This window comes from Miscanthus floridulus, unplaced genomic scaffold (assembly GCF_019320115.1).
Source record: "Miscanthus floridulus cultivar M001 unplaced genomic scaffold, ASM1932011v1 os_2118_1_2, whole genome shotgun sequence".
NCBI lineage: Eukaryota > Viridiplantae > Streptophyta > Magnoliopsida > Poales > Poaceae > Miscanthus > Miscanthus floridulus.
The window spans coordinates 46,363-60,000 of NW_027098110.1; the positions used below are offsets into that span (position 1 = coordinate 46,363).

The 13,638-nt window shown below is 39.9% G+C and overlaps 2 non-coding genes across 2 annotated transcripts; one reads left to right on the top strand and one right to left on the bottom strand.

Annotated features, from left to right (window-relative positions):
- Positions 1–3,066: 3,066 nt before the first annotated feature.
- LOC136534638 (small nucleolar RNA R71) lies at positions 3,067–3,175 on the bottom strand. The gene has a single exon (XR_010778771.1). It is a non-coding gene; the product is annotated as a small nucleolar RNA R71 (small nucleolar RNA).
- Positions 3,176–13,332: 10,157 nt separating this feature from the next.
- LOC136534637 (small nucleolar RNA R71) lies at positions 13,333–13,441 on the top strand. Its single transcript, XR_010778770.1, has one exon. It is a non-coding gene; the product is annotated as a small nucleolar RNA R71 (small nucleolar RNA).
- The last annotated feature ends 197 nt before the right edge of the window (positions 13,442–13,638 follow it).

Below are 13,638 nucleotides of genomic sequence, written 5' to 3' on the forward strand. Positions count from 1 at the left end.
GGGGTTGTTGGCACCATCGTCTACAGCATTGCTAGCGGCGAGCGGCTCGAGAACTAAGTCTGGGTTACCGTACTCTTGCTCATACTCCTAGCGGCAGTGTACTTCTTCTTCATGGTGACCAAAGCGGCGTTCGTCGATATGCCGTCATGCATCTCGGAGATTATTGTGGTGCACTTATGTCCTGGTCGACCTCCTGGTCATGTTGGTGGCGATGTTCAATGTTGTTGCCCCTAGCTCCACCCTAGAGCAATTGCCTGTCATCGCGATGCTGGTCGATGAAGCAACTTTGGCGGTGATCGGTTCTTGTCGCGGCTGATCGGCGAATCGAGGTTGAGGAGTTTGAAGGTCTCTGATCCTAGCGGATCTCATTGACCTGATAGTGTGCCGCTTTAAGCATGGCAGCAACCTTGGTGACCTCAGGTGTTTACGGGAGCCGAGTGAGCTCGTTGGCGGCGACTGCGAGATTGGCGCTTGGGGTCTTATAGATGTCATGGTCATCAATGCAGACAAACTTGTCGCTGAGGTTTGCGTTGGAGTGGCCTTCCTTGTGAGTCAAGTTGATGCTCGGCCATTATGAGAGCAATCTTGTTTGCGCGGCACTGTGCACGGTTAATGTTCTGGTTCTCACAGGCGGTGCGTTCCTCCTCGGTTTCACCATTCCGAGGGGGCTATCGATGCTGACGTTGAAGATTGCGCTGCCACAGAACAGAGGGGGAAGAAGTAGCTCGGTGGTCGTTTCGATGATGGTCTCCATAGAGCCCTAGGACTCAGAGTCCGAATTCTCCTCCGAGATGGTCTAGAGGGATGCTCTAGAGTGTCGGCTGACGTGGAGCATGTTGATGACGGGCGGAGGCTAGTCGTTGATCTGGTCGGTAGGAGGATGGACATCTCTAGTCTGGTCGATGAATCTACCCCTTAGGGCATCTTGGTAAGCGGTGGAGGCGTTGGTGAACCCAAAGGGTAGGGGCATAGCCCCTGGAGTTTCTCGAGCAGCCTTTGATAGATCTAGATCAGAGAGTGGTTGGCGCTAAACCAGAGTGTCTAGAGCCGATTCGGTGATGGAGAGGCAATCGGTGAGCTTTAGACCATCCTGATCGATAGATGCGATCAGATCATCATTATTGATCTGCCTCCTCTAGTAGCGAGGAAGTGGGCAGCGAGTTGTCAATAAAGGTGACCTTAGAGGTGGTTTTGAGATCAGATCTACAGTCATAGGTGTGCAGGTGATCGGCGTAGAATTCATCTGCACCGGTTCGAGGAGCTCTCCGACTCTATCAGTGTTGATGATCCACGAGATCGATCTGACCATGAAGATCTAGCCGGGTTGCGGGAGGGACGAAGAGCGTGCGGAAAAAGCCATCTTGTTCGATAAGGAAACAACACACACACCCCTACCTGGCGTGCTAACTGTCGACAAAATTTCGTTGGTAGTCCTCCGAGGGGTATCCCATGAAGGTAGATTTATCAGCAGAGAAGCGTGTGATCAAGAACAAGAAGGCAATAGAGACACACAAGTGAGATAGGTTCAGGTCATCAGTATGACGTAATACCCTACTCCTGTGGTCTGTTGGTTTGTATTAGCTATCGTATGATATTGCGTGAGTTTGGAGGGGGTCCCTACCTGCCTTATATAGTCTGGGGGCAGGGTTACAAGTCTGTTAGATATGAGAGATAACCAGAAAGTAATAACAGATTACAGGAATCTTGGGATCATACGTATCCTAACAGATCTTGTAGTATCTTTAGGATATCTTCCCGAAGTCTTGCGGGAGGCGCCGAGTAGAGTCATGCCCCACAAGGCTTCATCTTGTGGGTTGGGCCACCCATGGGGGCGTAGCTCATGTGGACTGTCGTGGGTATCCAGGGTCATACCCCCCACAAATATTCTATTTAACCATGCTAATGCCATAGAAAGGAGTACTCTGAGTGACCAATGATTAATTATTATGCACTATTCATATATATTTATCTCTTGACTTACCCCTATTGTGAGTAGAATATTGGTTATGGTTTACTTCTCCATCAATAGTATAAGTTATCAATACATGTCCTTGCCAAACCTTTCCTATGGTATAAATATAAATAACGATACCTCACGGGTGAAGTGCTACAATGGTATAATTATCTATGCACTTGCAGATCCCTTTCATTCATATGTATATACATTCTTTCTAGTCACATAAAATAATAAAGAACTACTCTAGTAGTAATACTAGGTAGTACCAATAAGCATCTCTGGCATCATCACTAGGGACGACAATCTGGTAAAGTAATGTTAAGAGATGTAGACATATATTAGGTGACTACTAAAACAAGTGACAAGTTAATAAATACCAGCAAGCATTTCTGGCGCTGTTGTCGGGGACTAGCTTCAACTTTGTTCTTAGTAGCGATGCTAAGGAATGTCAACAAGCATTTCTAGAACCATTGCTGGGGAAGATAGCTAGACAAAGGAAGTATTGATAAACTTATACTTATTAATGTGATCAAGGAAAACCATTGACCTCTGCTCAAATAGGCTTACCCTTGTTTTGTCTACTTTTGTATCTTATGCAGGGTAATGTATGACCAGTTTTGACCTTTTGACAAACTATGTTGAAGATCCTAAAACATTAATCAGGAGAACTAGAGCTAAACTCAAGAAAGTTTTAGCTTTAGAGTCAGAAGACAACCAGATAAGGCGAAGCTTAACACCAGAATTTGAAGCTATGAATGACAAGACTCTCCGAGAGTTCTTTGCTATGGCTGACATTCGTACTGGATCAGTGATCAATGTCATAGACAATGGATTTGAGCTCAAACCAGCCCTCATTAACATGGTGCAACCTAGCCAGTATTAAGAAAAGTCACATGAAGATGCGAGTGCACATCTCCAACACTTCCTGGAGATCTGCATCACTTTCACCATCAAAGGAGTGATCCGAGACGCCATATTACTTTGCCTCTTCCCAGTCTCACTCTTGGTGAAGGAAAAGCAATGCTTCTACATCAACAAAGATTGAAACACTACATGGGATAACTGCTCCACTGCCTTCCTAGCCAAGTTCTTTCCCATGGGCAAGACCAATGCTCTGTGTGGGAGAATCTCAAGCTTTTAGCAACAACATGATGAATCTATTCCTAAGGCATGGGAACGCTTTCAAGACTACATATCAGAATGTCCTCATCATGCGATAGAAAATTGGCTACTCAAGTAGACTTTCTACCATGAGTTGACCAACAGTACCCGTGAGACGATGGATGCTGCTCCTAGAGGTGCTTTTCTATCACTCACACTCCTAGTTGCAACAACTCTCATGGAGAAGATGGCCTCCAACCAAGGTTAGAATGAAGAACGAGTTCAGACCTGCAAGAGAGGTGGAGGTATGCATCAACTCAAGGAAGTAGACATGCTGTCTACCAAGATGGACCTACTGATGAAGAAGCTCGAAGACCGAGCCAATGAGAAGCAAGAAGTCATGCACATTCATGATTCCTGCATGACGTGTGAAGAGTGTGGAAACACTGGGTATTTAGGGAACAGCTGCCCTAAAATTCATGAGGATATGTACTTCATCTATAACAACTACTTTCGTCCTCAACAAAATCAAGGATGGAATTAGAAATAGAGGCCAAACTAGCAAGGTAATTACCAAGGTAACCCTCAAGGTAATAATTTCAATAATTTCAATCAACCACCCTTGAGAGAATTGATTTCTGGCCAAGCTAAAATAATGGAGGGCTTATCTAAGAAATTAGCTTCCAATGATAGAGTTTTAGAAAATATGAGTACTAAAATGGATAACCTCTCCTCTGTCATTAAGAACTAGCATAGCTTTAATTAAATGATAAAATCACAAATAGGTCAGCTAGCTGTTGCTGTTCCTCCGACCAACAAAGGTAAGATTCTGAGGTAACCGGAAGATCTAGAAATTGCAAATCTTGTCGATATACACAATGCAACGTATTACTATATACAGCCACTGATGGGAAGGTGGATAGATTATACCTTGCCGGAAAAGAAGAGAGATCCAAGGAGACCTGTCATCCCCATTGCCATTGGACCTCTCATTGTCCAAGAAGCTTTCTATGACTTCGGAGCAAGTGTCAACATCATGCCTAAGGTAATTTATGATGAAATTAATAGAGATACTTTGTTGTACACAAACATGTGTTTGCAGTTTGTAGATCAGTCACTCTGCTACCCCTAGGCAATTCTTGAAGATGCCATTGTTCAAGTGGGACAATCATATGTTCCCGTAGATTTTGTGGTTTTGGAAATAGGTGGAGATGTAAGGGCACCCATTATCTTTGGCCAACCTTTCCTAAGCACTACAAAAGCCATCATCTATGCGGACAATGCTAAGATCTGTTTCATAATCATGGATAAAAAGGGGAAGTTTTCTTTCAAGAATCGTATCCTACAATCTCCTAGACATCCATAGATGTCGTACCCATCTAAAGAGACAACAGTGACCAAGAAGAACAATAGGAGAAGGAGGAAGAACAAGGCTAGGCAGCTACAAGAAGAATCAATCAATATGATCAACACACTCAGATCAGAGTATGACCACCTCCTCTCTTAACCATTCCTTGCTAAGAAGGATGATGCAGGAGTACCCACGATCAAGTGTACCATTGGACAAAGAATATTCCACAAGACCTTCTACGACATTAGGTTGGGTGTCAATATAATGTCCAAGGTAACGTATGAATACTTATTTGATGATGAACCTTTGTTCCCTACATATATGCAATTGCAGATGGTAGACCAATCAATCCAATTTCCGGAGGGAATAGCGAAAGATGTCATGGTAAGAATACATGACCAATATGCCCCTGCCGATTTCATGGTTCTGGACATGGGTGAAGAAAAATATGATACGCCCATCATCCTTGGAAGACCATTCCTTAACACTACCAACGCAATCATCTACATCGGATCTAGACAAGTCCATTTCCAATTCCCTAGAGAAAAGGTATGCTGTTATTTCAATAGTTATATCACTTATGAACAGCCAAAGAAGTCCAAATCTAGGAGGAGACGTCGATCATCCCAACGCTAAAGGAATCAACTCCCAAAGAATGATTGGGAAGACTATGAAGAACCTGAAGAAGTTGTGAAAGATGAATATACTTCGCCTAAGACCAGTCCACAAACCAAGCAGGTATGGAAAGAAAAGGTGACATCATCCGAGTCACCATAACTAGAGGTGCAACCATCAAGGTCTCCATCCCTAGGACTGATAGATGCACCTAGAGAATAAAGGACTATCTCCAGTCAAGTCCTGTCCAGAGGACTTAAAATTCTGAACCCTCGCCGAGAGGTAACATCGGTAGTTATCTATATTTACTTTCTAGCATTGCATAAATTCTTTTCACTTTAGCATATTTACTTTTCTGCATTAGCATTACATTTAATAAAAGAAAGATAAAAAGTTTCATGACTGTATTTTATCATTGCATTATAAATCCTAAGCCCCATGTGAATAAATCTATGGTGTAAATACCCATGGTAGTATTCACTGTGGTGGCATAAAAATTAAAAAATATCATGTATACATATTTTTCTGTTCTACATATCATAAAACTAGAAAATCCAAAATATATTAGGTAAACATCCTGCTAAAATTCTGCCAATACAAAAATATTTTTAAACCTCAAGAACAACTACTCTCAGGATGGCTGACCGCTAACCTCTTATCCTAATGTGTTCCACGAGTTTTGGTATTCTTGTTGGTATTTTGCAGGATGATGCACAAAGATCAAGAGCAAGTTCACCTAGTCGTTTTTTCATCTCGTTTCATTTCTGGACAAGAAGGACATCCGCTGGTAAAACCACTCTAAGAAAGACCACGACAACATCCAGCTTGGGGGAGGAGCATCCCCCATGTATCTAGCTAAGTATTTCTTTCTATTTGCTATTTTTATGTCTGCTATATAGTTCCTAAAAAATAATAATAAAATAAAAAGATGTATAACTAAAAACAAAACAAAAATTTATCTTTCTTATATATATATATTAGCAAGGTGTGATCTAGATGATGAAAACAAAATAAAAAGTGTGTCTAGTCTAAGTTTTATGTTTTTAAGAGCTAAATAAATGGACTTTGAGGATAATCTCTTGCAATGGAAATGATGAATAGTTGCTCTGTCGTAATTCCTTTCAAGTACCTAGTTTTCAGCCTTGAATTCTCCCAAGTTTTGGATATGACTCTTTTGATATAAGAATTTACTCTGAACTTGAAACTCATGGGTAGCATATGCTTGATCTAAGTCTAGGTAATTGACAGATATGATATGAGAAGGTCTGAGCTACTGTTTATCTTGTTCCAAGTGATACTAAAGTTCTAGAGATTTATCTTTGAAAACATACAATATCCTACATGATGAGTTCCTGTATGACAAAGCTTGAATTCCTACCAGAGCCATATATGATATTTAGAATAGGAAAACTTCCACTCATATATGCTGCTTGTTTTACATTGAGTTTAGTCAAGCTTTGTTGACCCTTATGAGAGGTTTGCCATGCTATTAAAATCAAGATCACGTACACAACCCACATATGCTCTACTCCTACATTGGGGGTAGGTGCAAAAACTTGCCATTCCATCTAGATCCACCCAAAAATATGTTACTCCTACTCTAGGGGTAAACACCAAAAATATGTTTGATAGGATTTCCACCAAATAAATGCTCTAAGTTCTTGTTGCTATCTCTCAAAAGTTTTGTTGTAGAAAAGAAGCTTGGGGCTATGCAAAAGTTATTCATAAAAGAGAGAGAGAGAGAGAGAGTTGGAAAAAATAGACAAGTGTCCAAGATATTGAAAACAATGGGTACTTAGATGCCTGCCTGAAAAAAGAGAAAAAGATCAATAAGATGGCCCATGTTCTCTTGTAAAGTTATTTCTAATTTTCAATAGAGGGATATGTTTTCAAGGAGCATAGTAGAATTACATTAGCCACATATATATCCACCATACATCCACACACATGCACATCTTGATTTGATTGTATGACTCAACTCTCTTTGGATTCGAGGATTGATTTTACAATATATGTATTGCAAGTATGCTCTTTCATGCTTTTTCCACTCCTATGAGCTCCACATAAGCCTTAGTTGTAGGAAGAGAAAGGCATGACATCATTATTGCCTTGGTGAAGATCCACAAAGACCACATATATTGAGAGACTTGAGAGTGCCATATAAAGGAAGCTCTGAGTTTTATTTTGAAAACTTATAAAAACTCTAGAATAATAGTTGAGCAAAGAACTTGAGACATAGTGCTTGACTCAATCATTCTATCTTTCAATTGTTCAAGACCTAAGTGAAGGCTAAGAAGCCCCATGGTTGAAGGTAATATCGGTGTTGGTATTTCTTAACGTGTCACTTGTTTGAAGTATTTAGCCACCTATCATAAACCTATATCCCTAACTTTATTAGGTTGCCATCCCTAGCGTTACTGTAGAGATATTTGTTGGTACTACATAGTATTACTACTAGAATAACAATAAGCAATTCTTTATTAATTATGTGACTAGAGAGAATATATATAAATCTATGAACCAAAAGTATCCGCAAGCACCCAGATAATATACCATTGCAGCATTTAACCCGGGAGTATTCCAGGTATCGTTATTTATATTTTTACCACTAGGAAGGTCTAGCATGGATATGTATTGATAACTTATACTATTGAAGGAGAAATAAACCATAACCAATGTTCTACTCATAAGAGGGGTAAGTTATAGGATAAAAGATATATATAATAAGTATTGATCAATGATAAATAACTTAGAGTACTCCTTTCTATGGCAATAGCATGGTCAGGTAGAATATTAAAGGAATAATTCCTAAGTCATTCTTAATTACAAGTAAATGCAAACTTTGATTAGTGCAATTATACCAAGTAATCTTGGCTAAGATCATCTTCATATCTACACATAAGGGATATTACTAGGGAAGAGTAAGAATAGAGCTTATCTTCCTTCGTAATAAGATCCTACGTGCTACCTACATCGGGGAGTGGACTAGAAAGGACTCAACAAGAGTGTCACATCCACGATCTACCACATGACCTAGAATATAGGGTGTATTCGTAGGTAAACAATGTATAAGCACCACACTTACACAATGTCAACCACCCACACATGGTACCTTAGAGTGAGGGCTATACGAACTTATGCATGAACATGATGATAATCCAACTATACTAAGCATATAATCAAAGTAGATGATGAACATTATAACAAAGAACATGAATAAGATGAATACTAATATTGTCATACCAATTGTAGCAAGCATATAAAAATAATGGAGATATAAAAGAGAGAGTGGGTACAAACATTATACCGAACCATGCTCTTGACATGATCGGGAATCCAAGCGAAGCCTGCTTGCCTTCCTCTAGACCAAGCCTAACTAGCTATGCTCTAGAATATGCTAGAGTTCTAAGAATGATTTGGGTTTCTATCTTCTCAAATGACTTGATGACTAGTGTTATGCTTGGGGGGAGAGGCAGGGGCTGGATTATATAGCCCTGAGGGTCCAACATGAGCCCTTGGATCAAACTGACTTAAGCAACAGCCTAGATGCATCCTCAAAGGTAGTGGGAGAATGACATACAAAGCTGACTGATAGGTGGGCCCATGGGGGGCCAGCAGCCTGACAGTGGGGCCGGGCAGCCCCACATGTCATCCCCTTGCTCTCTGCTTTGGTGACATGGCTTCTGGAGTGTTCTAGAGTCTTCCCACATTGGTACCGCGGTAGATCTCCTTGGTGGTTTTCAGATTAAACCCTGCTGGAAACACAGATTCACCAAAACTTGTGGAATTTATTAGTTTAAACCCCTAAACCTTCATTGGTGATTATATTTATGCTCTTTATGCATGTTTAATTGATGGTTTATATTGGTTGTTAACTACCGTCAACAACTCCCCCAAGCTTACCTTTTGCTAGTCCCTTAGCAAAACTAAACTTAGTAACTAAATATGGAGTTTAAGGATTTTGAAAACATTGAAGCAACTCCTCAAAAGTACACATGCGTTCAAACAAGAATTCTCCTCTAGATTAGAATAAACCAATCTGACTTTCAAACTTACCCATATTACCTTCAACCATGGGGCTTCTCAGCCTTCACTTAGGTCTTGAGCAATTGAAAGACGGAACAATCAAGTCAAGCACTATGTCTCAAGTTATTCGCTCAACCATTATTCTAGAGTTTTTATAGATTTTCAAAATAAAACTCAAAGCTTCCCATGTATGACACTCTCAAGTCTCTCAATATTTGTGGTATTTGTGGATCCTTACCAAGGCAATAGTGATGTTATGCCTTTCTCTTCCTACAACTAAGTCTTATGTGGAGTTCACAGGTAGGGAGAAAGCACAGAGCATACTTGCAATACATATATTATAAAGTCAAACCTCGGATCCAAAGAGAGTTGAGTCCTACAATCAAATCAAGACAAGCATGTATATGGATGTATGGTGAATATAGTTGGTGGCTAACCTAATTCTACTTTGCTCCTTGAAAACATATCTCTCTTTTGAAACTTGGAAACAACTTTACAAGAAAACATGGGCTATCTTATTCATCTCTTCTTTTTCTTTTCTTTTTAGGCGGGCATCTGAGTACCCATTGTTTTCAATATCTCAGACACTTGTCCATTTTTTCCTTCTTTTTTTTTCTTTTCATGAATAACTTTTTGCATAGCCTCATGCTTCTTTTGACTGCAACAAAACTTTTGAGAGATAGCAACAAGAATGTGGAGCATTTATTTGGTTGATATCCTATAGTGTATATTTTTGGTGTTCACTCCTAGTGTAAGAGTAAAATATTTTTGGGTGGATCTAGATGGAATGACATGGTTTTTGCGCCTACCCCCCCAGCGTAGGAGTAGTGCATATAGGGTTGGTGTGTACGTGATCTTGATTTTAAGAGCATGACAAACCTCTCATAAGGGTCAACAAAGCTTGACTAAACTCAATGCAAAACAAGCAGCATATATGTGGAAGTTTTCCTAATCTAAATATCATATATGACTCTAGTAGGAATTCAAGCTTTGTCATACAAGGAACTCATTATGTAGAATTTTTATGTTTTTCAAAAGATAAATCTACAGAACTCTAGTATCACTTGGAACAAGATAAATAGTAGCTTAGACCATCTCATATCATATCCATCAATTACCTAGACTTAGATCAAACATAAGCTACCCATGAGTTTCAAGTTCAGAGTAAATTCTTATATCAAATGAGTCATATCCAAAACTCGGGAGAATTCAAGGTTGAAAACTAGGTACTTAAAAGGAATTACAATAGAGCAACTATTCATCATTTCCGTTGTAAGAGATTATCTCAGAGTCCATTTATTTAGCTCTTAAAAATTAAATTTTAAAGAAATCTAGACACACATTTTTTTATTGTGGTTTCAAGATTTAAGATCACACCTTAATACTAATGTATATATATAACTAATTAGCTAAGATAAATTTTTATTTTGTTTTAGTTTGATATGCATCTTTTTATTTCTTTAGCTAATATAAATCAAACTCAAAAATAGGAAAACTAAAGGAAAGAAATACTTAGCTAGATACACGGGGGATGCTCCTCCCCCAAGTTGGATGTTGCTATGGTCAATTGTTGAATGTTAAGTGATCCTTCTTGGAGCGGGTTTGTCGGCGTATGTCCTTCTCATTCATCTAGAAGTTGGGTTCCTCATGTGTAGCGAGTATAGCAGCGGTTAAGGTAGATGTACTTTGGGTGGATGAAGACAGTCGGGTAAACTTGCTTTTGATCTTATGTGTCATCCTGCAAAATACCAACAAGACCACCAAAACTCATGGCATGGATTAGGATAAGGGGTTAGCGGTATGCCATTTGAAGATTAGTTGTTCTTGAGGTTTAGAAATATTTTTGAAGCGATAGAATTCTAGCAGGATGTCTATCTAGTATTTTTGGATTTTCTTATTTATATAATGCAGAAAGAAGTATGTATGCATGTTTATTTTTATGCCACCAAAGTGAATATTCTCGTGGGTGTTTACACACTGCAGATTTATTCACATGGGTCTTAGGATTTTTTTTGATGCAATGATGTAATGCAGTAATGGAACTTTTTATTTTTCTTTTCTAAATGCAATGCTAATGTAGAAAAGTAAATATGCTAAAGTGAAAAAATAATTCATGCAATGCTAAAAGTAAATATGGATAACTACCGTTGTTACCCCACGGTGAGGGTTCAGATTTTTATGTCCTTCGGATAAGACTTGACTGGAGAGAAGTCCTTCATTCATTGGGTGCATCATTCGGTCTTAGCGGTGGAGACTTAGATGGCTGCACATCTTGTGATGGTCACTCTGATGATGATGTCACCTTTTCTTTCCACACCTGCTTGGGTTGTGGACTTGTCTTAGGCAGAGTAGGGTCATCTTTCACAGGTGCTTCAGGTTCTTCATCTTCCCATTCATTCCATTGGGGTTGGTTCCTTTAACGTTGGGATGATCAACATCTTCTCCTGAAGCGGCTATTTTTTGGCTATTCATAAGTAGTATAACTATTAAAATAATAGCGTACCTTTTCTCCAAGGAATTGGAAGTAGACTTATCTAGATCCGACATAGATGATCGCATTGGTGGTGTTGAGGAATGGTCTTCCAAGGATGATGGGTGCATCGTCTTCTTCTCCTATGTCCAGGACCATGAAATCGGTAGGGGCATAATGATCTTGTATTCTTACTATAACGTCCCTCGCTATTCCCTTAGGGAATCGGATTGATTGGTCCACCATCTGCAACTACATATATGTAGGGAATACAGATTCGTTACCAAATAAATATTCATACATTACCTTGGACATTATATTGACGCCTAATCCAATGTCATAGAAGGTCTTATGGATGATTCTTTTTCCAATGATACACTCAATCGTTGGTACGCTAGGATCATCCTTCTTAGCAAGGAATAGTGAAGCGAGGAGGTGGTCGTACTTAGATTGGACTGTGTTGATCATGTTGACCATTTCTTCTTGTGGTTGACTGGTCTTGTTCTTCCTCCTTCTTTGGTTGTTCTTCTTCTTGGTTACTGTTGTCTCTTTAGGCAGGTATGCCTTTTGTTGATGACTAGGAGATTGTAAGATGCAGTTCTTGAACGAGAACTTCTCATTCTTGTCCTTGATCATGAAATAGATCTTGGCATAGTCCGCGTAGATGATGGCCTTTGTGGTGCTTAGGAAAGGTCGGCCCAAGATAATGGTGTCCTTACATCTCCACCTGTTTCCAAAACCACAAAGTCTATGGGAACATATGATTGTCCTACTCGGACAATGGCAACTTCAAGAACACCCTTTGGGTAGCAGAGTGACTGATCTGCAAGCTACAAACATATATTTGTGTACAATAAAGGATCTCCTAAAATTTTCTCATAGATTACCTTAGACATGATGTTGACACTTGCTCCGAAGTCACAGATAGCTTCCTGAAAGATGTGCGGTCCAATGGTGATGGGAATGACAGGTCTCCCTAGATCACCTTTCTTGTTAGGCAAGGTGTAATCTATCCACCTTCCCATCGATGGCTCCATGTAGTAGTAAGCTGCATTGTGAATATCAATAAGATTTATAGTTTCTAAATCTTTCGGCTGCTCCAGAATCTTACCTTTGTTGGACGGAGGAACAGTAGCTGCCAGCTGAGCTATTTGTGATTCTATCATTTTATTAAAGCTATGCTGGTTCTTGATGGCAGAAGCACTATCCATTCTATTATTTATGTTTTCTAATATTTTATCATTGGTAGCTACCTTCTTAGATAATCCTTCCATAAGTCTAGATTGGCCAGCAATTAATTCTCTCTAGGGTGGTTGATTGAAGTTATTATAATTATTACCTTGAGGGTTACCTTGGTAGTTACCTTAGTGGTTTGGCCTCTGTTGTTGGTTCCATCATTGATTATGTTGAGGACGATAGTAGTTGTTGTTGACAAAGTTTACATCCTCTTAGGTTTTAGGACAGCTGTTCCCTGAATGCCTAGTGTTTCCACACTCTTCACATGTCATGCAAGAATCATGAATGTGCATGACTTCTTGCTTCTCGTTGGCTCAGTCTTCGAGCTTCTTCATGAGTAGGTCCATCTTGGTAGATAGCATGTCTACCTCCTTGAGTTGATGCATACCTCCACCTCTCTTGAGGGTTTGAACACGTTCTTCATTCTAGCCTTGGTTGAAGGCCATCTTCTCCACAAGAGTGGTCGCAGCTAGAAGTGTTAGTGACAAGAATGCACCTTCAACAGCAGCATCCATGGTTTCATGTGTTCTGTTGGTCAACCTATGGTAGAACATCTACATGAGTAGCCAATTCTCTATCCCATGATGAGGACATTCTGATATATAGTCTTGAAAGCGTTCCCATGCCTCAGGGACAGATTCATCATGTTGTTGCTGAAAGCTTGAGATTCTCCCACACAGAGCATTGGTCTTGCCTGTGGGAAAGAACTTGGCTAGGAAGGCAGTGGAGCAGTTGTCCCATGTAGTATTTCTATCTTCGTTGGCATAGAACCATTGCTTTGCCTTCACCAAGAGTGAGAATGGGAAGAGGCGAAGTAGTATGGCGTCCTTGGTTACTCCCATGAGGTGAAAGTGCTGCAAATCTCTAGAAAGTGTTGGAGAT